Source organism: Rhipicephalus microplus, chromosome 3, assembly GCF_043290135.1.
Source record: "Rhipicephalus microplus isolate Deutch F79 chromosome 3, USDA_Rmic, whole genome shotgun sequence".
In the NCBI taxonomy this organism is placed as follows: Eukaryota; Metazoa; Arthropoda; class Arachnida; order Ixodida; family Ixodidae; genus Rhipicephalus; species Rhipicephalus microplus.
In genome coordinates, this window is record NC_134702.1 from 162,659,159 (window position 1) to 162,684,992 (window position 25,834).

A 25,834-nucleotide genomic window follows, 5' to 3' on the forward strand; every position below is an offset into this window, starting at 1 on the left:
TACACAGTGACCGAACAGGAATGCCTAGCAGTAGTCTTTGCCGTGCAACGGTTTTGCTCATACATCTATGGTCGCCCGTTCACTATCGTCATAGATCACCATTCCCTGTGTTGGCTGATAAACCTTCGTGACCCATCCGGCCGCCTCGCACGATGGGCCATTCATTTGCAAGAACATGTCTTCACCATCTCATGCAAGACTGGCCGTCTACACGCTGATGCGGATTGCCTCTCCAGAATGCCGCTACCATCGACAGATTGCTAAGCCGATAACGTTGACCACCTTATCGCTTCTCTGTCGTCAGGCTTTCCTGATGCCGTGACTTTCGCCGCTGAGCAGCGTAATGATTCAAGCTTAAAATTTCTTTTCCCTGGAGCGAGAAATTCATTAAGCGAAGGCCGATTCTGCGTCCGAAATGGTCTTCTTTACCAGAGAAACTCGTCCACGACGGGCGCCCGCTTTCTGCTGGTTGTTTCTGCGTCCCTCCAAACATCTGTTCTGCGTCTCACGCATGATGACCCCACCTCTGGCCATCTAGGCACCGCACGAACACTTAGTCGCACGAAAGAGCGGTTCTATTGGCCGAAAATGAGCAAAACAATTCAGAACTACGTGGCCAGCTGTACGCAGTGCCAGAGCCACAAGCGGCCCTCCTCGGGTCCAGTTGGTCACCTGCAACCGGTAAAGCCTCCCGGTTCCCCTTTTGAAAAGGTTGGCATTGATCTGATGGGACCATTTTCAGGCTCCTCAAAAGGTAACCGGTGGATAATTGTATGCGCCGACTACCTGACGCGGTACTGCGAGACGGCTGCCTTATGCTCCGCCACGGCAGTCCAGGTTTCGGAGTTCCTGTTGCATTCAGTCATCCTCTGACACGGACCTCCTCGCGTGATAATAAGTGACCGTGGACGACAATTTACCGCTGATATTGTCGAATCATTACTTCGTTTGTGTGCCTCCAAGTTCCGACACTCAACTGCGTATCATCCGCAAACTAACGGTCTCACCGAGCGCACAAACCGAACGTTGATCAACATGTTGTCAATGTACGTCGCCTCTGACCACAAAAACTGGGATGAAGTATTACCATTCGTCACGTACGCCTTCAACACGTCGAAACACGAAACGACAGGCTATAGCCCTTTCTATCTGCTCTACGCTCGCTCACCTCGACATACGCTGGACACTATCTTTCCTTTTGTCATCCATGACGATTTAACAATTGCGGAAACCTTCTGTCGTGCGGAAGAGACCCGTCGACTTGCCTGCTTACGTACACTGGCAGCGCAAGAGTCATCCAAAACTCGCTACGACAGTCAACACAGGCATGTAACCTATGCCCCCGGTGATCTAGTGTGGGTGTGGACCCCAATACGCAGACGTGGCTTGAGCCAAAAGCTACTGGCACACTATGCCGGTCCTTTTGTGATACTCCGTCGTGTCAGCGAGGTCAACTATAAAATTGCACGTGTCACCACTAGTGGCCGACGTTCATGCAAGACGGAGGTGACGCATGTTGCCCGCCTGAAGCCGTTTACACGAAGGATGCAAGAATGACTCGCCCAAAGGGCTTCGTCAGAGAGGAGGAATGATACAAAGTATCACTACCAGGAAAAACAAGGGAAGCGTGGGCAGAGCAGGAAGACGACGTTGCCTCCACTGCGATCCCCCTGAGTGGGTACGAGCCATGGCGGTGATCATCATCATTATACTGTGATCGCAGACTCAGGGCCTATTAAAACCCCCCCATTAAGTTACCTTAACTTGTGTAACAATATCTTATCAAGTGGACTGAATGTCAAAATTTTCACTCAACAGTAAAAACACAAGCTGTCACTAAGCAAGCTGTTCTATGGATACCCAAAAGGGGCACATTTAACAGACAGTTGGTGATTCATACAAATCATGCAGGCATCTTGCAAGCAAAGATACGAGATTCATTGTGAATGTCACTTAAATCACAGATTCATGGCATGGCCTCTGGCCCTATATACAACACAATGCCTTTGGCCTGAAGGGTATTTCAAAATAAAATAAAATAAAAAAGAGTGAAGGACAACTGAAATTTTCAGCACCTTGCAATGCCCTGTTCTGATAAATCTGCCTGGATGACTGCACGCATACAGGCAATATTTTGTTTGCGTCGTCTATGTATCTTGTGCTTAATAGTGGTTTCAAGGAAAGTTGTGAAAGAAATTCGGATTCTAGCTTTTCCATAAATATGTTGGCATAATTGGGTGCCATTTTGGTTCCCATAGCGGTGCCACTGATTTGTCGAAAATACTCTTGGTTAAATTCAAATGAATTTAATTTTAGGACCATCCTCGTCAAAGTTGCGGTGGCAGAGAAATCTGGGGTGTCAGGTTGTCTATGGTCTGTGTACATGTTTTGTAATGCAGCTGTGCCGTCGTCGGGAGGAATATTTGTATACAATGAGGACACATCAAGAGTAACCAAGCACGAGTTTTTCGGCACACACAGACCTGCATTGTCTCAAAGAAAATGTGTGGTATCTTTTATGTACGACGCGGCGGAGCGTGGAATGTGGCTTATTAGTTTGTCCACGTATCCTGATATGGGCTCAGTAATTGTACCTATGCCTGATATGATTGGTCGACCTGGGTTACGGGGTTTATGAATTTTTGGAGGAATGTAGAAGCAACCTAGACGAGGGTATGCTGCTCACATTAGTTTGTGATGGTCAGTGTTGGTTATCTTTTCTGCGTCCAACAGTTTTGTTTTAGTTCTGTTGATACGGTACGTTTGTGTTTGTCTGTCGAATCACCTGGGAGGCATTCGTAAAATTTTGAGTCGTCTAGTTGGTGGTATGCATCTTGTAAGTAGTCGGTTGTATTAATGGACTACAATTGCTTCTTCCTTGTCAGCGAGCTTTATTGTTATGTCTGTCCTAGATTCCAGATTTCTCATACTCATTTTTTAAGATTTTGTCAAGTTTTCTCGCTTTCCTTTCTGTCTGTGGTATTCATGTACTATATCTTTCTAAACTGTAGTGATATTAAAATTTAGACACTTGTCTCAATTACTGTTCGGTGTCAAATCATTGTTTTTTATGACGGTGAATTGTTTCTTTGTTAAAAGGCCTGTCCAAGAAATATTCGCGCAACCTTAAGCTTCTAGCGAAGTTGTCGAGGTCTCGGAGTAAGGGGAGTTTGTCAGAAAATTTGAAGCTTACTCTTTTGGATAGCAGTTTTTTTTTGTCAGGTGACAAACTTGTGTCTTATAGGTTCACAGTCACATTGTCACAGGATGTGTTTATGGACGGCTGCTCGTTTGTACCTTAAGTAGTTACCCGGGTGGAGGTGTTGCAGTGGTATGGAATTATCTCAGGAAACTCGTGGTTGGGCACATGGTCTCTTCTGAGTTTATGAATTTGTGTAGTGATGATGACTTGGTATTTATTCTGTTCGAATTTTATTAACAGGGTGATTTCCTCGTTCGATAAAGTGTTGTGGTGGAGAATGGTGTTGGTCATAGCGACCAGTTTCTTTACCTGCTGATCACTGTGATTGAGAGCGATTTCTGTTAATTTAAGAGATGCCTGAAGCACGACATTTTTTCATGTTATTTGGTTGCGTACGTCTAGGTTTGTAGCGGCTGGTGGAAGGGAGAGTGTCATACCCTTGGGGGCTATTCTAGCACCAAGGTACACTTGCAATGTTGATCTATGCATTTCATGTCTAATTCGTTTGTCAGTGAATTTTCGTACTTTAAGGAAGGTGGCACTTCAACTGAGAAGTGATGAGCTGGACTTACATTTCAGAGGTCCATCTTGTTTTGGGCGTGGGAATGGCACTGATGAAGTCCGGAGATTGTAGTGACGTTGGGCAGGCCTTTGTCGTTGTAGGGGAGATTTCTGCGTTGGGCTACGGCAAGCGCTGAGTGCAGCATATCTGTGTTCGTTGGGAGTTCCGGTCCCGGGGTCCACAATAGAGGAATGCAGCATCGTAGTTCAGCAGGCTTTCCTTTGAGGAGTGGCTTAGTGGTGCTGTCATGTAGGGCTTTTGGTCTCGCCATCCGCAATGGAGGGACGTGTGTTGGCTGTCCAGCAGACTTTCCCCCTAGTAGTGGCGCACTGTTGATGATGGTGAGGGGGTGCTTGTGGCGCAAGGGAGTCACAGTTCGCCGATCGTCGGGAACTCGTTTGTGATGTTGGGTGGGTGCGGGGCTCCTGGAACACGTTGACATGCAGGGTTCTTGTCATGGGTGTCTTGTTGTGATAAACGGATATTGACGAGAGCTATGGGTTGAGTCGACCACCTCGTGGTAGTTTCGAGGTCTCTGCCACCGAGCGCACTCTTGAGAGCTTTGGCAATCAATGCGACACCTATAAAACTCGGGTGAAGCGCATCCGCAGCAAGAAAGCATATCAGTGGCAACTGCTCGAATTGATAGTCGATGTATGACACTTTGCTGGGTCTTCGGCAGTAAGCCTTGACTGTCCTGTTGAATTGACAAGCGTCCCGGTTGAAACGGTGCACGAATTGTTTGTTTGATCTTTCCAGGTGTTGGTTGAGATAACGGGGCAGCACATATGAAACAAGTCTTTCAAGTTCCTCGGGTGTTCGAAGCGTGTTGTTTACTAGGCAACGAAGGCAGCGTAGTGATTAGTCTAGTTCGTATGACGCCAGCTCGCTTGCACAAACGTGAAAACGAGCGTGGTCACAGATCGTGGTATGCCAGCGAGCTGTTTCTCGATTTCAAATGTGGAGGCTCCGCGGATTGAAATGATCGCGGATGTTGCTTTATCATTTGGGTTCAAATTCCGGTGCAAATACCTTGTTTGCAGGTTCCCGTAATGGCTGATGTTGGTGCATGTTTAGGGAACTTCCGTGAGATCTGCTCGACTGGAGGTGCGCATGTGGACGGTCTTGTGTAGGCAGGAATGGTGGTAGAGTGGCCGTAGCATTGCAAGTAGTCAAGTAGATACCCCATGAGCAGTCACAAAGTGGTTTATTTCGACGTTTCAAAGTCTGGCCTTCATCAGTATTGACGGTACAGTTTATTGGTGCTCAACTTCATACAATCCCAAATGAGAGAGGGTACGCAGAAAAAAAAGTAAAACAGAGAAGAAAAGAAACAAAGAAAAATTGCAGTGAGAACATGAGGTGGACTTCTCCGGCTTCCCCCTTTCATCGCTTCTTTTTTCTCTTCTCTCCCTCCCCATTTTCTTTTTTTTTCTTTTTTTTTCTGACGCTCACCTTCAGGATGTCCACAGTCTGCGTATCCTTCCTTCCACTTGCGTATTTTTCCCAACCACACGGCGGCGCATGGCTATGGCGGTTTGGTGTAGGGAAAAAGAGCTTTGTTTTAGAAGTTCAGGCCTTTAACTACTCAGCGTCTCGTGGTCATCTCATTGTTGAAATAGGGGCGCCGTGTATTGCCGCAGAGGCTGGCAAGCGGGTGCAATGTCAATTCTGGCCCGCTTCTGGATTACACATGCAGTAGGGGCCTCCCGATTGTGCACAAGGTTGCTGTTGGGCATGTCATGCTTGGTATAATTGATTGGATAGTAAGGTAGAAACACAAAGAGACAACAGCTATACTTAGGATGAGTAGTTACACGTGGAAATATTTTGAGTTGTCCAGTGCCCGTCACAGCTGCTGTGCTGCAAACTCAGTTATTATTATCACTATTGCCGTTATTATTTTCTGATGCTCTAATTGCTTCAAGTGTATACCCGGATTCTCATTTATTCCTCTATCGAGGGTGTTAAATCGGTGGATGAAGTATGACTCTCGTTTTTCGCATTCTTGGTTTGATTTAAATCGCGTTTTAAGAGTGTTGCTGATAGTTTGTCGACTGCTTGGTCGGGAAGGTTGAGGTGTTTTGACAGAAGTAGAGTTTGTGTGTGTGTGTGTGCGTGCTTGTGTGCGTGCGTGCGTGTGGTTGTGTCATTCCATGTCGAGTGTGCCCCTCCACTTTTCGACCATCTCTGATCTTGCCGAAAAAAAAATCATGTTACAAGTTCATGTAGAAAGCAATTATTGCCGCATTATTTTCCGGGTGAAAGTTTTTTGGCACCTAGGGGGTGCTTTAAGCTTTGCGCTCATAAGCCAATCTGTGTTATGTAAAATAATTTCTATAAAAAAATTGCTTCGGGCCGTTAATAGCACACATTTTTTTTTCTTATTCTTGAAGCTGTAGTCTCTCATTAACATGATAGTTTCTTCATTTTTTCGTGAAATAACAATATTTTTCTGAGTGATGAAGCGTTTCAAAAGCAAAATTTAGGGGAATTTGTTTTTTTTAAAACTGTTTGTTTCTTGAGAAACATAATTGCAAGACCAACATAGCAAGGAGGTACTCTAACAAAAAAAATTGATTTATCAAATAAGGTGAAACAACGGGTTTAAAGTAGCAAATTTGAAACAAAATTACAATTTTACCCATACTAGGCTGTCATTTTTCAATGTTGTGGTCCAATTAATATTATGACCTATAAACGACTTCATTGTATTGTATGTCAACAGTTCATGCCAAGAGTTTGATACGGTAGTTTTTGTTCTAAGCGAGTAAAATATTTGTTAACTTGGCAGCCCTATTTCTATGCCATGCCTGTGCTAAGTTTTGTTTTGCCTTCATCTCACAACACATCTGCGCGAGATACAAGTGGCTGCCATTTTGCTATCGCCCAAGCTAGCTTGCTGCGAATAATGCAAGTCGCAGGGCTCTTCGTGAGAAATTTCAGTTATCTGGCAGTATGCAACATCACGTTGACACACCAATGTAGTGAATCTAAAAGTTGGCCAAGTAAAAACACTTTTCATTTGAACAAGTCGTCTCTACCTTTGTCAGCATCACGACACCGTGACAATATATATATATTGTTACGGTTAGATTGAGTTTAACTATGTTTATTTACAGGTGAGATCAGGCGATGATCGGCCATGATGGCGAACATAGGCCGAACCAACTAACTTCTTCTTCCTCCACTTTTGTCCCGAACCATGACCCAGCTCATACCGTATCAATATATATATATATATATATATATATTGTGGCGAAGCCTTCGAACAGTGGGTCGTCCTCTCCAGCGCCTTCTAGTGGGTTGCCCTTTTTAGCAAAAAGAAGAGCAGCTCGTGCAGAGAGTCGGTACCCGCATTGACTGTCGCTGTCGAGCATCATCGACAAGTGTCCGCCAATAAACGTCTCAACAATTTGGTGGAGGTGCTGTGCCCTTCTAACACCTTCGGTTAGCATTCGATGCCCTTGGAGCTTCGATCCTGAGGGACGACACGCAAGTGCCTGCAAACTCGTCCGCGGCGGTGTCGGTCTACTGCGCAAGTCTTTCCGACATAGCTGCACTCCTCTCCCCATCTCATCGTGTTTTCACCAGAAAAGGTTTGCTGGTTCCTTTCGCGACCATGCAAGTCACTCACGGCAGCACCACTATTTTTGTTCTGAACTCATCCCCGTACAGTGTTACGTTGGTGTGAGGGGAATGTCTCGGCAGCGTGGAACCCATCGAAGATGCACAAGTCATGGATCAACCTGATGACACGCACTGCCGAAGTTCCAATACGCTTAGTGCTGTTTCTACATCTGTTTCATCATCCGCTGAGGTATTCGGTCCTTCCATTGCCAACAACCTTACGCCGGTCCACCGCTCCCAGCTTCTGGCCCTGTTGGAAGAATTCCACTCTTCTTTCGATGTCGCTCAACCTTCTCTCGGCCACACATCCACTGTTACGCATCGCATTGACACAGGCGCACAACCACCACTACGGCAATGTCCATATCGCGTATCTCCCGCAGAACGCCGTGTAATCAACGAACAAGTGGACGACATGCTACGCCGCAATGTTATTCGACCCTCTAACAGCCCCTGGGCGTCTCCTGTCGTTCTCGTCGCGAAGAAGGACGGTTCCGTGCGATTCTGTGTGGACTACCTACGCCTCAACAAGGTCACTCGTAAAGACGTGTACCCACTACCCCGTGTGGATGATGCGATTGACAGCCTGCAAGGAGCCGAATTCTTTTCATCTCTAGATTTGTGCTCAGGGTACTGGCAAGTACCTATGGCTGAGGACGCTCGACCGAAGACCGCTTTCGTCACTTCCGACGGCTTGTACGAATTCAACGTCATGCCGTTTGGGCTGTGCAATGCGCCCGCCACCTTTGAGCGTATAATGGATACCGTTCTGCGTGACCTCAAATGGCACACGTGCCTGTGCTACTTCGATGACGTCGTCGTCTTCGCTCCGGACTTCTCCACGAATCTTCAATGCCTGCGGCATGTTTTAACGCGCCTGAGTGACGCCAGTCTGCAATTGAACCTAAAGAAGTGCCGATTTGCAGCTCGGCAGTTGACAATACTCGGCTACGTCGTGTCCAAGGACGGAATTCTCCCCGATCCAGCCAAGCTTCGGGCCGTGACCGAGTTCCCCCAAGCCGACATCCGTCAAGGAACTGCGCAGTTTCATAGGACTGTGTTCCTACTTTCGGCGCTTCATCCGAAACGTCGCATCTATCGTATCGCCGCTGACAAAGTTCCTCGGTAGTAACGGGCCTCTCCATTCGTGGTCATTACAGTGTGACGACGCATTCACAACGCTCCGTCGTTTGTTGACGTCGCCTCCCATACTCCGCCACTACGACCCTACTGCCCCTACAGAGGTACACACGGACGCTAGTGGTGTCGGTCTCGGCGCTGTCCTTGCGCAGTGCAAACCAGGGTTCCCGGAATATGTCGTGGCGTATGCAAGCCGTACACTTACAAAAGCCGAGACTAATTACACCGTCACTGAGAAAGAATGTCTGGCAATCGTCTGGGCCCTTACCAAGTTCCGACCTTATTTGTATGGTCGCCCATTTGATGTAGTCACTGACCATCACGCACTATGCTGGTTCTCATCATTGAAAGATACCTCAGGCCGTCTCCCTCGGTGGGCACTTCGTCTGCAAGACTACGACATCCGCGTGCTGTACCGCAACGGAAGGCAACATGCTGACGCCGACGCCCTGTCGCGCTCTCCCTTGCCTGACGACAATGCCCATGACTCAGCGTCTCACCTTGCCGTTTCTTCCATTAGCATTCATGCCGTTGCTACTGAACAGCGCAAGGATCAATGGATTGCCTCACTGATAGACTTGCTGACTGATCCATCCACTTTATCCACTCACGCGTTGCGTCGTCAAGCCCACCATTTCGCCGTTCGCGACGACCTTCTCCACCGACGCAATTATAATGGTGACGGCCGCCAGTGGCTACTAGTCATATCTTGCAGTCTGCGCTCTGACATATGCGAATTCTTTCATTCTGATCCGCAATGTGCGCACTCCGGGGTATCGAAGACTTACCAGCGCATTCGCCAACGGTACTTTTGGCGCGGCATGTACCGCTATGTGCAGAAATTCGTTCGCTCTTGCATAGAATGTCAGCGCCGCAAAACTTTAACGCACTTGTCGCCGGTAGGCCTGCAACCTCTACCTTGCCCTGCCAGGCCGTGTGGGTGCGTTGGCATCGATTTGTATGGGCCACTTCCACTAACGTCGGCTGGTAACCGCTGGGCCATTGTTTCTGTGGACCACTTCACGCGATACGCCGAAACTGCTGCTTTCCCCGCGGCTACAGCGAGCGATGTGGCCTCCTTCCTGCTCCAACGATTCATGCTGCGACACGGTCTACCTCGGGAACTGCTTAGTGATCGAGGCCGCGTCTTCCTGTCTGAAATTGTCGAAGCCATTCTCAAAGAGTGCAACGTTGTTCACCGCAAAACTGCTGCTTACCAGCCGCAGACGAATGGCCTCACTGAACGCTTCAACGGTACGCTTCAACCGTACGCTCGGGGACATGCTCTCCAAGTACGTCGCCGCCGATCACACAAATTGGGATTCCATTCTATCCTTCGTCACCTACGCATATAACACCGCCCCTCAGAGCACTACTGGCTTTTCACCTTTCTTTTTATTATATGCAAGGCACCCGTCGCACACCATCGACGCTATACTTCCGTACAAGCCAGATCCGTCATAGTGGGGGCCTATTTCTGCTACAGCCAAGCTTGCTGAAGAGTGTCGAGAGCTTGCAAGGACCTTTACAGCGCATGATCAAGAGCGGCAAAAAGGCATTCGCGCTGATAGTAGCACTACTGCGCCCACGTTCCTCCCTGGAGCGCTCGTCTGGTTCTCGATCCCTACCACTTCAACTGGCCTATCTTCAGAACTGTTGCCCAAATACGAAGGCCCCTACCATGTCGTCGAACGCACTTCCCCTGTAAATTACTTGATCGAACCCATCGAACCATCTTTGGACATGCGCCGTCGAGGGCGGGACATTGTCAACGTGGAGCGCCTCAAAGCCTACCACGACTCGCTCATAGTAACCAGCTGTTAGGTCGCCAGGCGGCTTCCTCTTCGTACCCGGGGTAGTTGTGGCGAAGCCTTCGAACAGTGGGTTGTTCTCTCCAGCGCCTTCTAGTGGGTTGCCCTTTTTAGCAAAAAGAAGAGCAGCTCGTGCAGAGAGTCGGTACCCGCATTGACTGTCGCTGTCGAGCATCATCGACAAGTGTCCGCCAATAAACGTCTCAACAATATATATATAGTCAAGTAGATTCTCCGTGAGCGGGCACAACGTGGTTTATTTCGACGTTTCGGCCTAGAGTCTGGCCTTCATCAGGAATCCTGATGAAGGCCAGACTCTAGGCCGAAACGTCGAAATAAACCGCGTTGTGACCGCTCACGAAGGATCTACTTGACTACTTGCAACGCTACGACCACTCAACCACCATGCCTGCCTATATATACGTGTGTGGGTGTGTGTGTGTGTGTGTGTGTGTGTGTGTGTGCGCGTGTGTGTGTGTGTGTTATAAAGTCTGGCTTCGGTTGCCGTAAAATTAAGGAAAAATAAGTATACACTTCTAAAAAACTGTTTATTGGTGACGTTTCGATCGGAGACCGATCTTCATCAGACAAAGTTTAGTAAGCTACGACGCACTTTCATGCCATCGTCCAGCCGAGAGAGAGAGAGAGAGAAAAAAAGAAAAATATAAATAAAGCAGTGGCCCAACCACCCATCATTCACTGATCAGCAGCCAAATGGCCACGTGTGCGTACTACGCATAGCACGTGCATTTTGTGAAAAAAAGACGCACCTGGGTCAGTGGCAATACCACCCATTATACATTGATAAGTAGTCAAACGACCACTTGTGCGTACTACCAATGGGAGGTGCATCTTGTAAAGAAAAAAATTAAAAACGAGTGGTCAAACAACGTACAATCACGGCAATTTTTTGGTTCAGGTGGCTAAATTAAGCAAATTCCAGTGATAAAAAGTTTGAGTCCTCAGATTCACCTCTCATCAGCTTTCCCCGTAGCTTGTAAAGAATACCAAAGTACATTCCTTGTGATCATTGTCGCTGTCGCGTTCCACCTGTTATCACCCTTCATAGTTGCTCTTGTAGCCTGGTGAGGAGGGCTTCGTTAGAACGATGTGATAAATTCTTAAAAAAGAGACAAAGAGAAAAGAACAACAAACAAGAGCTACGCGTGTCAAAGCTCCGCACGTTCAGGATAGGCACATGCCAGGCAGCTACAATCTCCGGTCTGTGGCTCAAGAATATTAAATATATAATGGAGGTTGTTTTTCCAATTTTTACCTTGGGGGTTTAATGTGTCATTTTACTTGGTTGTCTGGCGAGTGATTTCTTTGAGGAAGGGGGTAGAGAATCTTCGATAGTACTCCCCTTTTCTCGGAATGTGTGTGCCCATGCCGCACGCTCGAACACGTGCTCCTGGCGAATTCAGAAGAAAAGAAAAATGATAATTAAAGAAAAGAAGAAGAAAACAGAAAAAGAAGTAGAAAAAAGAAAACTAAAACGTTTGGTTAGGATACATATTATCCTGAATTTTCCGGAGCGGGAATTGAGGAAAGTATGCCTCGAGTGTTATTTAGACCAGCTTTTAATGTAATAAATTTATAAATCATGTATGATTCGCACTGTTCATGTTCCCTTGTGCTAGAGAAACCGCATTGTAAGAGTGTGACCTTTATGGAATCAAATGGGTGGTTTCCGCAGTTAATATGCTGAGACAGAGGCAGATCCGGAAGTGAATGAACATGTGAGCGGTGGTTATTGAAGCGGATGCGAAGGCTGTGTCAGTCTGTCCTATGTATTGGATACCGCATCTTCCGCACTCGGGAAGGTATATTAGATTGGAGCTGTCACAGTTAAGGTTTGAATTAATGAAGTACTTGACATCGAATTGTGTGCTTTCAGCAACGTTGGTTACCTGTATGTGTTTGCACACCTTGCAGTGGGCTTTGCCACATATCTGACATCCGGTTATAGACGTCTTATTGGTTTTTGACTGCACAAAATAATGTTTATTGTTTTTGGGGCATCTATATACCACTCGTGGAGGGGAAGCGAAAACTTTTGATAATTGTTCACTTTGTTGTAAGATGTTAAAGTGTTTCTCTAGCATTTTGTTTACGTTGGGGGGTTTTGCTACCTAATGTTAAAACCAAGTTTTTCTGTCCCTCTTGTTTCAATTTTTTTTGCTGGTCAAGTAGCTGCTGGCGATCTAGGTTTGCCGCTTTGTGTATGGCATCGTTGACTATAGAAGGAGGATAATGTTGTTTTGAAAGTACCTTGCGCAAGTTCTCTGCGTTGGCCTCAATGTCTTCGGAACGGGAGCAAATTCTTTTGAATCGGTGAGCCTGGGAGTATGGGATGGATGTCTTGCAGTGACGAGGGTGACAGCTATCGAAATGAAAGTATTGCTGCTTGTCTGTAGGCTTTTTGTAAAGGTTAGTAGCTATTGACCCATTTTTTACTGTTACGTTGACGTCTAGAACATTTATTTCAGTTGTTGAGTATGAATAGGTGAACGTTATGTCTGGATGAACTTCGTTGAACGATTCTATAAAATTAATTAAGCTGTCCTGTGTGTCTGTCCAAATAATAAAAATATTGTCGAGGAAGCGTCTGTAGAGAAGTGGCTGAATTTTCTGGGTTGATAGAAACTTAGTTTCAAGGTCATTCATAAAGATGTTTGCGTAGTTAGGTGCCATGCGAGTCCCCATAGCCGTGCCATTAATTTGTAAGTAGTATTGCTTAGAAAACTCGAAGCTGTTGAGCTGGAGAACCAACTTAGCGAGGGTTTCAATGACTATTTGGTGAGTCATCAGATTTATGTGAACTATAGGCTTCTACTAGTGCTTTGATGCGGTCACTGTGTGGAATATTGGTCTAAAGGGAAGTAACCTCAAGAGTTACAAGAATGGCACCCTCAGGGATTATTGGATCTTTGATCGTTTCAATGAAATGGTTGGTGTCACGTAGGTAGGAGGGGGTGTGTAGGAAATATGTTCTTAATTAGGGAGTCTAACTTGATATTGGTTCCGTGAGGGTATTTCTTCCTGAAATTATTGGTTGGCCGGGTTTCTCTTTTTTGTGTATTTTCGGAAGTCTATAGAACCGTCCTGGTTTGGCACATGCTACAGTAAGTGCCCTAGAGAGTTTAGGATCTAACTCTCCGAGCTCTACCAGATCATGGAGTGCGGTGGTTATTATTGCTTGATGTTCTAGGGTTGGTTCTTTATCCAGTTGTTTGTTGAAAGATGTGTTGGTTGATTGGCTGGTGCCCTCTTTGATATAGTCGGATTTACATAATAGTACTATTTCTTCTCCTTTATCCGCTGGTTTTATAACGATGTCTGTTCGGTCACTGAATGCCTTAAGTGCTTCATACTCCTTTCTTGAGAGGTTTTGGGCTGTTGCCGGTCTGTGTGTGTTATATTCCCGAAGTACGTCTTTTTGTATGGCTTCGATGTAGGTATCTAGATGCCTTTCCCGCTGAGAGCTTGGTGTCCACTGTTGCCCTGAACTAAAAGGTACTTTGGTAGTGGTTTCTTTCTGGGGTTTGTCGAAAAAGTATTCCTCTAGGCGAAGATTCCGTGCGAAGTTATCGAGATCTTTTGTAATAAGGAGAACTGATTGTATCCGTTAGTAGAGGGGCAAAATGTGAGTCCGCGCGAGATTACTGTCCGTTCATGACTGCTGAGTTGAACGTTGGAGAGGTTAATTATGTTTTCTTCTATGTTGTGTTGTGAGTTATTAGGGCCTCTCGGCCGGTTGTTTAGGGTTTATGCGCGCTACCAAATTGTGGCACAACCACTGGTTGTGGGCCCTCTGAATTGTCTGTGTATAGCTCGTGAAAGTGTGGAAGTTTATCTTTTGCCATTTTTTTCTCCTTAATTTTTAGAATTTCCGCTGTCCTCTTTTTCTCAAAACGTTCTAGTTCAGTAAATTCGATAGAGGATAGGGAAGCTTTAGATCTCGCTTGACATTCCGCCACCCTCAGAGACGTGAGCACCCTTTCACAGCACCCCACAACGAGTTCAGTTAATTTAAGTGAATCAGATTCTAGAATAAGATTACATTCTTGAGTTTCCTCTTTGTTAAAGTCATGCATCGACGACCTAAATGATAGCTGAATGCCCCGAGGGGCGATATCGTAACGTAAATAAATTTTGAGGGTTCGCACATGAAGTTCATGGTGCAGACATTTATCAACAATTTTTCTTAGATTAAGAAAACGGGGTGTCTGCGGTGTAGGGTGCGCGTCATCTGTGGGAGAGATAGTCAATGGGTTAGAGCGATCAGATTGGCATAACCTAGTTGAGCCACAGTATTTCGGAGATCGTATCTTTTTAAGGAGGGAGCAGATGTTTGTTCCCTGGGTGCTGAAGCAGAGTCTGATGGCTCGCAGTCCTTTGTGGTTGGTGGCTGGCCTGCTGAAGTAGACGTGCCATGCTCGGGCTGAGTTGACCGTTGTCTGGTTGAGGGTGGTAGAGACCTTGATCTTGAATGTCTTGGTTCTCCGTCTCGGGGCCATTCAGATGGTTTTCTTCCCCCAGCCGTTAATGTGGCCGTCTCTGTCTTCCGAGCTATTGGTGCTGACGCGGTGACTTTCGGCGACGAGGTTGCCGTGGTCTCGGTGCGTACAGGATGGGGTTTTTGTGACCTGTTTTTTTTTTGAATGAGTAGGTGTTTTGGCGGTCCCTTGTGCGACTGCTTGGCTGCCCTTTGCCCCGATACTCGACTTGAGCGCCTCTGCAAAGGATAGCTTTGATGGCACCGGCTTACTTCTTTCAGCGGTGGGCACCTGGTCCCTCCAGGCTCCCATGTGGTCTCTCTGAGTATGCAGGATCACATTGTAGATGTTCCACGCAAGCAAGGATACACCAGTGAGGTTCGGGTGTGCGCCGTCTGCAGCCAGCACCATTTGTGCCGGAAAGTGGTGGATTGCATGGTCGATGAAAAACACGTTCTGGCGGCTTTCGCACAAGTTCACCAGCCGGCTATTAAAACGATGTGCCTGCCTGCTGAAGTGGTTAACTTGCCTCCAGTTCGGATGCTGGAGACGCGTGTTGATGCCTCGAGGAAGCACCAGGCTGGAAAGTATGGTTCCAATGTCTGGCCTTTCCTTCCTAGTAGAGTCCAGGAGCATGGCATACTTCATGAGGGCTGTGTCAGCATTGGTCCTGGCAATGTCATTCGTTCCAATGTCAAGGATCAGAAAAGAGGTACCTGGTGGTACGAAGTCCAATAGTCCGGGAATGTCGTCGATTCGGGCCCCAGGCTACGTGATGATTGCCGGAGATTCAGGGCTCGAAGGGTTGAAGTGGTTGTGAAAATGCCTCGTCTGCGAATCCCCCAATACAGCCCAAATAGGAGACTGCTGAGGGAATTTCCAGATGACTTGTTTTATAGAAGCATGGACGGCAGCCATTGTGAATAATACGTAGATTATAAAGAGTCTGGCTTCGGTTGCCGTAGAATTGAGGGAAAGTAAGTATACGCCTCTAAAAAACTGTTTATTGGTGACGTTTTGATCGGAGACCAATCTTCATCAGACAAAATTTAATAGGCTCCGACGTGCTTTTATGCCATCGTCCAGCCCATATATATATATGTGTATATATTTATATACACACGCACACACTGAAGTTTTTCCAATAGGCTAAACGTACTTGAGAAGAGAAGAAACACAACTTAGTGGTTGTCTTAATTTTATTACCAACGGTATTGACTGCTGGACTGGTCTTCATGAGGGCTTGCGAACAAGTACGACGCTATGCGAACATGCCGCATCGACATGGTGGTGCAAGAAAGAAACAGGAGAGAGCGACAAATTAGTTGTGTTTTACTGTGGTGACATATGCTGTGCCGAACAGTTATCTTCGTCTGATTCACTGGAGCAAAAAAAAACAGTAAAAGAATGAAAGAAAATAGGGGAGGAAGGAGAAAAAAAAGAAAAAAAGAGGGGATAGGGCAGCTTCCGCGACGCGTCTTTGAAGGTCACAAAGGGACATTGTGGGTGAGCTTGGGTGGCAAGCAATTACTTGTAGCGAGACGAGGGACTCCAGCAGAGAGAGTACCCGATTCGGCCCCTTCTGTGGTCAGTTAGAAAGAGGAAAGGAGAGACAGGTGCTTCGTTTGCACTGAAACTATACTGACACATTTCATATGTGGGGGAGGGGGAGTAGATTTCGGGGCAAACATGGTGAAAGCACAAAAGGCCGGTTGGAAAGTAAAGTTGACATCTAAGGCCAGAAGGCACACGTCAACATGACTGCGTGCGTGTATGCAGCACCACTTCCCGAAGCGCCTGTGATGAAAATCGGCTGGCACTGGTTGGGCTCTTTCACTTACCGATAATATATATATATATATATATATATATATATATATATATATATATATATATATATATATATATATATATATATATATATATATAGATAGCCAAGGAAAGTGTAATGGGAGTTATTGTAGTGTAAATGTGAAGAGAAAAAAAGTGGGTGAAAAGATAACTTGTAGTGGGCAGGAACCGAACCTGCGACCTTCGAATAACTCGTCCGATGCTCTACCACTGAGCTACCACGGTGGCCATCCTCCCTGCAACTTTATTGGGTATTTGGGTATATATGTGAATTTAAACGTGGGAGTGTCAGTCAGCGCCACAAGTAGCCATAGCGGCGAGTGTACCACACTCTTTATGAGCCTGTGTGACGTCACGTAGCACGTGAACTTATTATTACCAGCTGGCAGCTGACCAATAGTCCCACGTACTCAACCTAAAGGCACCAAGTCTGCCAGTACGAGACCCTCATTATGAATAAGGGAAAAAAGTGTTTACGGTAAAAGGAGCTCTTAAGCATACACTTTTTTCCTTTATATTGCCGCACCCGAAACAAAGAACGGAGACGATGTGCGTGCCAACAGCTCATGAAAAGGGGGACTGAAGAAGACGACGTGCTTTTGTTTTGCTCGCCTGCTCTTGGCTCCTGCATAAAAACACACGCCGTCGGTTCTCGGACTCAACGTCTCGGTGCTCTGCTTACGTTAAACCGCGACACTGGCGGAGGTGCTGGGTTGCAAGCCTGCCGATCCTCAACACCCCATCTGGGAGCCGTTCAATAAGTCCCGAGACGCAGCCACCTGTTACGACACCAGTGCACTGCTTCAGTCGGCGGTTGCTAGGCCTATCTCCCGAGCTGACCTCCTTCGACGAACATTCTAGCAGGCATTACGTACCTCTACCAATGGCCTCCGCTAGCCAGCCACAGTTGGTCCAAGGGGTACAAGGCAGTCTCGTTTCCAATCCAGCCCAGGTAACACTTCTTCAGCCGCTTGTGCCTGATCGCTTCAGTGGTGCCCCACATGAAAATGATGAAGATTGGCTTGAGCATTACGAACGCGTTGCCGACATCAACCACTGGAATGCTCTACAGAAGCTCGTCCGCACGTACTTCACTCTCGACGACGGCGCTCACACGTAGCTTGAGAATCGAGAAGGCCGTATATCCACATGGGATGAGTTTCGTTAGCAGCTGATTGACACCTTTGCTAGCGTCGACCGTCGAGAGCGGGCTCAGCAGTTGCTCGAGTTAAGGCTTCAAAAACCTAACGAAACTGTGGCAATGTTTGCTGAAGACGTGACGCGCCTCTGTCGTCGGGCTGATCCCAACATGTCTGAGGAGAAGAAGTTGCGCTATCTTATGCGCAGCGTGAAAGAACAACTGTTCGCTGGACTTGTGCGCAATGCCCCAACTACCGTGGCCGATTTTATAAGAGAAGCCACTGCCATTGAGCATACTCTGCACCAAAGATCGAGGCAATATGATCGCTCGTACACTATCACCCCAATCAACGCCGCTTCAGTGACTCTGGACAATCAGGGCACCCTACGCGACCTGATCAGAGTTATTGTCCGAGAAGAAATTCAGAAGCTTTGGACCCTTCCAGCGGATACAGCAGTGACCGCCGTTGCCGCAGTTGTTCGGGACGAACTTAGGCACGCTTTTTCAGCAGCTGATCTTGGTCGCGATCAGCGTCAACTGAGTTACGCCGACGCTGTTCGTCGTCCACCACCCGTCCCGCCTATCACATCATACTACCAGCCACCTACAGCCGCACCTTCGTTGCAACCATTGCAGGAGGCTTTCATACGTCGGCCCATGTCTCCGATGTCTCCATGCCACCAGCCACCACTAGCCGCGCCTTACTCACCACCACGAGAGGACATAAGACGCCCACAATTTCGCAGAACGGACGCTTGGCACACCGTCGATCGGCGCCCTCTCTGCTTTAACTGTGGTGGTGCCAACCGTATAGCTCGCTATTGTTGGTACCGCGACACATCGCTTCACCCGTCTCGGCCAGGGTACGACGGTCGCCGTGCCAACAACGACTACATTGTTCGCCATGACGACCCTGGTTTCCGAGGACCTTCAACAACGTGGTCTCCCTATCACGAGTCGCCTCCTAATTGCCAGCCCAATTCTGCCCACAGGTCACGCTCTCTATCCCCTGCTCAGACATCGTCACCGAATTGACGTACTTTTGCTGACCTTCGGAGAACAAGGTCGCCCAGCCCTTACCGGAAAAACTAAAGGCGGCGACCTCTCGGGGTAAGGTCGCAGCCCGACCACGAGACGATAAAAAGTCCCCAGTACTGCCGCTACAGAACGACTCGACGCGGACGAATAATAACAACGACGAAATGGTGAGCGCCGACCTCAATGTAATTATTGATGGAGAGCAAGTGACCGCCTTAGTCGATACGGGTGCTGATCTGTCCATAGTAAGTCACAAGCTGGCTGATCATCTTAGAAAAGTAAAAACGCCATGGACAGGACCACATATAAAAACAGCGGGTGGTCAATTGCTGCTCCCTACTGAAAGATGCACAGCAAGAATCAGCATAGGAGATTCTTCTTTCGTCGCAACTTTCGTTGTTCTCCCAGAGTGCTGCGAAGATTTAATTATAGGAGTAGACTTTCTCAGGGAGCATGGCGCAATAATCAACATCCCGGACCGCGTGGTTTCATTTTACGAGAGTGCTCGTCTGACTGATCCTACATCACCACAGCACAAATCCTTTCGTCTCAAAGACCACAATATAGTCGTGCCGCCTCGATCATGTATCCTCGTTTCAGTAGCATGTGACGTATTGTTCGGCGGTGAAAAAGTCGCCGACCAACTAACCTCGCTGCTTTTCACACACGGGATTTCCGTAGCACGAGGAATAGTCAATGTCACCGACGGCCGAACGAACTTGCTGTTGACCAATTTCACCTCCGAGCGACGGCACCTTCCAAAAGGCACAATGTTGGCACATTTCGACGAGATCGCAGATGTTTATGACTGCTTTTCAGCACTCGAAGCAACACCTGCACAAGACCCACGTGACCTAGCACCTAACCTTGACGTCAGCCCTACTTTAACTCAGCAACAGCGGGAATGCCTGCTTGTGCTGCTAGATGAGTTCCACGACTGTTTTGCGTCGACTCGAAAGTTGGCCGGATGTCCTTGACCAAGCACCGAATCATCACAGAGGACACGGCTAGACCAATCCATCAAAATCCGTACCGTGTAGCTTCAAAAGAACGAGAAGCGATAGAACAGCAGGTAACAAAAATGCTTGAAGACGACGTCATTCAACCGTCGAAAAGCCCCTGGGCATCACCTGTTGTTCTAGTGAAAAAGAAGGACGGCAGCCTGCGTTACTGTGTGGACTATCGAAAGCTAAATCAGGTTACAAAAAAAAAGACGTGCACCCGCTTCCCCGCATAGATGATTCGATCGACAGGCTTCGAAACGCACATTATTTCTCTCCCATGGACTTAAAGAGCGGATATTGGCAAATTGAAGTCGGCCCCAGGGATCGTGAAAAAACCCGCTTTCGTGACGCCAGACGGACTATGAATTCAAGGTTTTACTATTCGGCTTGTACTCCGCGCCTGCTACTTTCCAGCGTCTCATGGACACCGTTCTCTCTGGGCTTAAATGGAGAACCTGCCTAGTATACTTTAACGACGTCATTGTGTTTTCTAGAACGTTTGACGAACACCTTGCAGGATTGCGAATGGTCTTGCAGGCCATACGGGCCGCAGGCCTGGCGCTCAAGCCGGAGAAATGTCACTTCTGCTTTGAGGAACTGCAGTTTCTTGGCCATGTCGCCAGTTACGCAGGAGTTTGTCCAGATCCCGAGAATGTTGCCGCCGTAGCACAATTTCCAACACCATCAGATAAAAAAGCAGTTAGGCGTTTTCTGAGTCTCTGTGCATATTATCGGCGGTTTATTCCAGATTTTGCACGCATTGCGTCGCCTTTAACTCGTCTCACAAGGGATGACGTTGCATTTGTTTAGGGCGACGAACAGGAAGGTGCTTTCAATGACTTGCGGCAACGTCTACAGACGACCCCCGTGCTTGCCCATTTTGATGACACAGTCCCTACAGTGCTCCATACTGACGCCAGCAATGTTGGCCTCGGAGCTTTGCTTGTGCAGCGCCAGGACGACGAGGAAAGAGTGATCGCTTACACAAGCAGAACTCTGTCACGCACAAAAGCAAATTACTCGACCACTGAAAAGGAATGCCTCACCGTGGTGTGGGCAGTGATGAAATTTCGCCCATACCTGTATGGCCGCCCATTCAAGGTTATCAGTGACCACCATTCATTGTGTTGGTTAACAAGTCTGAAAGATCCTGCCGGGTGGTTGGCACGCTGGAGCCTTAGACTACAGGAGTTTGATATAACGATGGTGTATAAGTCGGGAAAACGACACACGGACGCCGACTGCCTATCTCGATCACCAATAGAGTCTGCTGCTGCTTTTGATGAAAAGACAGCGTTCCTCAAAATCCTCGACACGTCAACCATCGCAGATCACCAGCATGACGATCCTGAGCTACTTGGCTTGAATAATTATTTAGAAAGACGAAGCCAGAATGCACCCAAAGCCTTTACAAGAGGACTATCGTCGTTCTGTCTGCGAAGCAATGTCCTTTACAAAATGAACTTCTCGTCAGACGGGTCCACTTACCTGCTTATCGTACCTACCACTCTTCGTTCTGAGGTGTTGCAAGCGTGCCACAACGAGGTAACATCTGGACATTTAGGCTACACGGGCACACTGAGCAGAGTTCGAGGGAGATATTACTGGCCTAGACTCACCGCTGCCGTGAAGCATCATGTTCGAAGTTGCCTCGATTGCCAGCTGCGCAAGTTACCTTCATCGCAAGTCGACATCTTACCATCCACGAACCAACGGGTTGACCGAGCTACTTAACAAGACTCTGGAAGACATGCTTTCAATGTATGTGGATATTGAACACAAAAACTGGGCAAGATTCTCTTTTACATAACGTTCGCATACAATACTGCGAAACAAGAAACCACACGGATGACCCCCATTCAGCCTTGTTCACGGACGAGAAGTAAGAACAATGTTAGACGCGATGCTGCCTCACGAATGCGATGACAACGAAACGAGTGCTGACGCGTTTACTCAACGCGCAGAGGAAGCCAGCCAGCTCGCACGTCTGCGAATATATCAACAGCAAGAGTACGACGCAGGCCGCTATAACCAACGTCATACACCTGTAACGTACGAAACCGGGGACAGGGTATGGGTGTGGATGCCTGTACGAAGATGGGGACTATCCGAAAAATTGCTCAGAAGGTACTTCGGACCTTATCGTGTGCTGCGACGACTAAGTGACATTACCTATGAAATTGTCCCGGATAGCCCAAACTGTTCAAGGCGTCGCCAGCACCGACCTGAGCTTGTGCGTGTAGTGCGCATTAAGCCATATGTCAGCGAGTGACTCTGCGAGGCACCGTCGCTTCTACAAAGTGACTTCATGCGCGAATTACTCTCTCAGCTATAGCATCGGGGCGATGCTCTTTCAAGGGGAGGCAAATCCAGCGCCCGAAACAAAGAACGAAGACGATGTGCGCGCCAACAGCTCGTGAAAAGGGGGACTGAAGAAGACGACGTGCTTTTGTTTTGCTCGCTTGCTCTTGGCTCCTGCATAAAAACACGCCATCGGTTCTCAGACTCAACGTCTTGCACTGTTTACGTTGAACCGCGACAATATGTGTGTATATATATATATATATATATATATATATATAATAAAGTAGATCCATCATAAGAACAGTAGCAATAGGAGTGTTTAGTTTCAATTGATTGTTCCAGGCACCTTTTGTGAATAACAAAAACACGAATGGCATAATGAGTCTTTTGAGTTCTTGGCGTGTTAGGAGCGTGTTGTTTACGTTGCTGCACAGTGGGCATAGTGATTCATCTGGACCATATAGCTTCGACTCGCTTGTCCTAATATGAAAAACGAGCATGGTATATTCACCAGCTCATCTTCAAGATCGAATGTCGAGGCTTCGCGAATAGTTATAAATGCCGGTATTACCTTGTCGTAATGGTTGAAGTGGTGGTGAAGATACCTTGTTTGTGAGTTTCCGATTACTGATGTGGTAGATGGATGTCTGGGAAACTTTCGTGAGAGCTGCTCAACCTGAGGTGTGCCTTTGGCTTGTCTTGAGTAGACAGGAATGGTTGTGAAAGTGCTCATAGTGTTGCAAACAGTGAATGAGAGCTTAAGTAGAACAGTGTTATGTAGAACAGAAGTGTTTATTTCATTTGATCATTCCAGGTGCTTGTTGATAATGAGTCTCTCAAGTTGCTGGTGTGTTCGGAGCGTGTTCTTTACCAGACGGCATAGAGATTCATCTGGATCATATAGCTCTGACTCTCTTGTCCCAATGTGAAAAACGAGTGTGGTCACAGAGCATGGTATATTCATTAGCCCATCTTCATTGTCGAATGTCGAGGCTCCGCGAACAGTTATAAATGCAGGTGTTACCTTGTCGTAGGGGTTGAAGTAGTGAAGATAGCTTGTTTGCTAGTTTCCGATCACTGCTGTGGTAGGTGGATCTCTAGGAAACTTTCTTGAGAGCTGCTCAACTGAAGGTGCGCCTGTGACTTGTCTTGAGTAGACAGGAATGGTTGTGAAAGTGCTCAAAGTGTTGCAAACAGTGAATGAGAGCTTATGTAGAACAGTGTTATGTAGGACAGAAGTGTTTATTTCATTTGATCATTCCAGTTGCTTGTTGATAATGACTCTCTCAAGTTGCTGGTATGTTCAAAGGGTGTTCTTTACCAGACGGCATAGAGATTTATCTGAACCATATAGCTCCAACTCGCTTGTCTCAATGTGAGAAGCGAGCAGGGTCACTGAGGATGTCGGATGTCAAGGCTCCGTGAATATTATGAATGCAGGCGTCACCTTGTCATAAGGGTTGAAGTCTCAGTGAAGATATCTTGTATGTGAGTTTATGATGGCTGCTGCGGTTGGTGGATGCCTGGGAAACTTCCGTGAGAGCTGCTGAACTAGAGCTGCGCCTGTGGTGGGTCTTGAGTAGGCAGGCATGGTTGTGAAAGTAGTTGTTGTGTTTCAAACACTGAAGTAGATCCTCTGTAGGAACATTAAGAATGGAAGTGTTCATTTCATTTGATTGTTCCAGATGCCTGTTTGTGAATCGCGGCTACACGCATGAGATAAGTCTCTCAAGTTCCTGGTGTATTCACAGCATGCTGTTGACAAGGCGTTGTAGACGGGGTAGATATTCATTCATTTATATATAGTGTGGGCATTTAGTATACCAATCCTCTTCATCTGTACATTATCATCATTATCATGTGTTGCTCATGCATCCTCATCGTTGTCACGTATCATCATCATCTTGGTTCGTTCATCTCAGCTGTTTCTGGGTCAGCCGGTTCCTCGGGCCTAATAAAGGTCTTCAAAACCAAGACTTCATACGTGGTGGAGCGTGCTGTTAGATCCCTCGTCATCCTCTCGACCACTCTTCCCCCGGGAGCTACGTTCAGGTCGCCGCTTGGGCCAGGTGTCTGGAAATATGTCGCACCAAGAAGAGGTCGGTGCTGCAACCGTTTCCACTCCGCCACCGCGTGCCGTGCCTTTTCACGTCATTAACAGCCTCCAGCGTGAGCCCCATCCCTTTGCTGGTATGCGCGGGGAAGATGTGGAGGAATGGCTGGACGATTTCGAACGTGTCGGCGCTGCTAACCGATGGGATAACACCTACAAACTCGCTTACATGTCATTCTACCGACCGATCCTGTACTTTCTCATTTTCACGATGGTGCACCGATTTTCCTCCATACAGACGCTAGCGGCCACGGTTTAGGAGCCGTCCTCCTCCAGCGCGACAGCTCCTCACGAGAGCGAGTTGTTGCGTATGCCAGCCGCGTCCTCTCCGCAGCCGAGAGGAACTACTCGATCACCGAGAAAGAGTGCCTCGCCATAATTTGGTCAGTGCAGAAATTTCGTCCCTATCTTCACGGCCGCCATTTCACCATTGTGACCGACCACCACGCTTTATGTTGGCTTTCGACACTCAGGAAGTTGTCGGGATGCCTCGGCCGCTGGATTCTACGCCTACAAGAGGATGATTTTGACATCGTATACAAGTGTGGCAGAAAGCATAGCGACGCCGATGCTCTTTCTCGCTGCCCACTACCAGCGGCTCCCCTCAGCGTTTCCGCAATCACTTTGCACAACACACCCTCGGAGTCCACATCTACGGCGGTTTCCTCTCTCGCCTCTATGGACCAACTGCCTTCGGACGACCCGCACGATTTTTCTTCTCCACAGCTGGCTGACCGATACTGTCGACGTAATATAGGCTACCTCACTGGCAGTTCCCGTCCACCTAATGCGAGGCTCCGCCGCCAACTCTCGCAGTTTAAGCTGGACAACTCGATGCTGTACCGCAAAATTTACCATCCTGACCGTCAGCACTGGGTTCCCGTTCTACCCCGATCGCTTCGGTCTGAAGTCCTCAGAACACTTCATGACCATCCGACGGCTGGTCACCTTGGTTACCACAAAACCTACGATCGCCTTTGAAGTCGGTTTTATTGGCCAGGTATTACCACTAGTGTAGCTCGGTACGTTGGGTCCTGCACTACCTGTCGATGTAGAAAACTACCCACATCTGTTCCAGCCGGTACACTACAGCCTCTTCCATGCCCAGCCACACCATTCGAAGTTGTAGGCATCGATCTTTATGGCCCCCTTCCAGTCACTGCTGCTGGAAACCGATGGATAGTAACAGCTGTTGATCATTTGACGCGCTACGCCGAGACGGTATCCGTCACTACCGGTTCAGCTCCTGAAATTGCCGACTTCATCCTCCGAGCCATTATACTGCGTCATGGTGCTCCACGTGTATTGCTCAGCGACCGTGGAAGGGCCTTCCTTTCACAACTAGTGAACGAACTTCTTCGCGCCTCTGGCACAACTCACAAGACCGCCTCTAGTTATCATCCCCAAACTAACGGTCTCACTGAGCGATTCCACCGCACTCTTGCTGACATGATCGCCGTCTACATTCAACCAGACCACAAGAACTGGGATGTAGTTCTACCTTTCGTCACTTTCACCTACAATACGGCTATTCAGAGG

At 47.7% G+C, this 25,834-nt stretch overlaps 1 protein-coding gene and 1 pseudogene across 10 annotated transcripts in view; one reads left to right on the forward strand and one right to left on the reverse strand.

Moving 5' to 3' along the window:
* The window catches only part of LOC119170446 (uncharacterized), a 270,210-nt gene that overhangs the window by 113,304 nt on the left and 131,072 nt on the right, over positions 1-25,834 (forward strand). The window lies entirely within an intron of this gene.
* Positions 1-25,834, reverse strand: part of LOC142802652 (uncharacterized) — a 48,596-nt pseudogene that overhangs the window by 10,543 nt on the left and 12,219 nt on the right.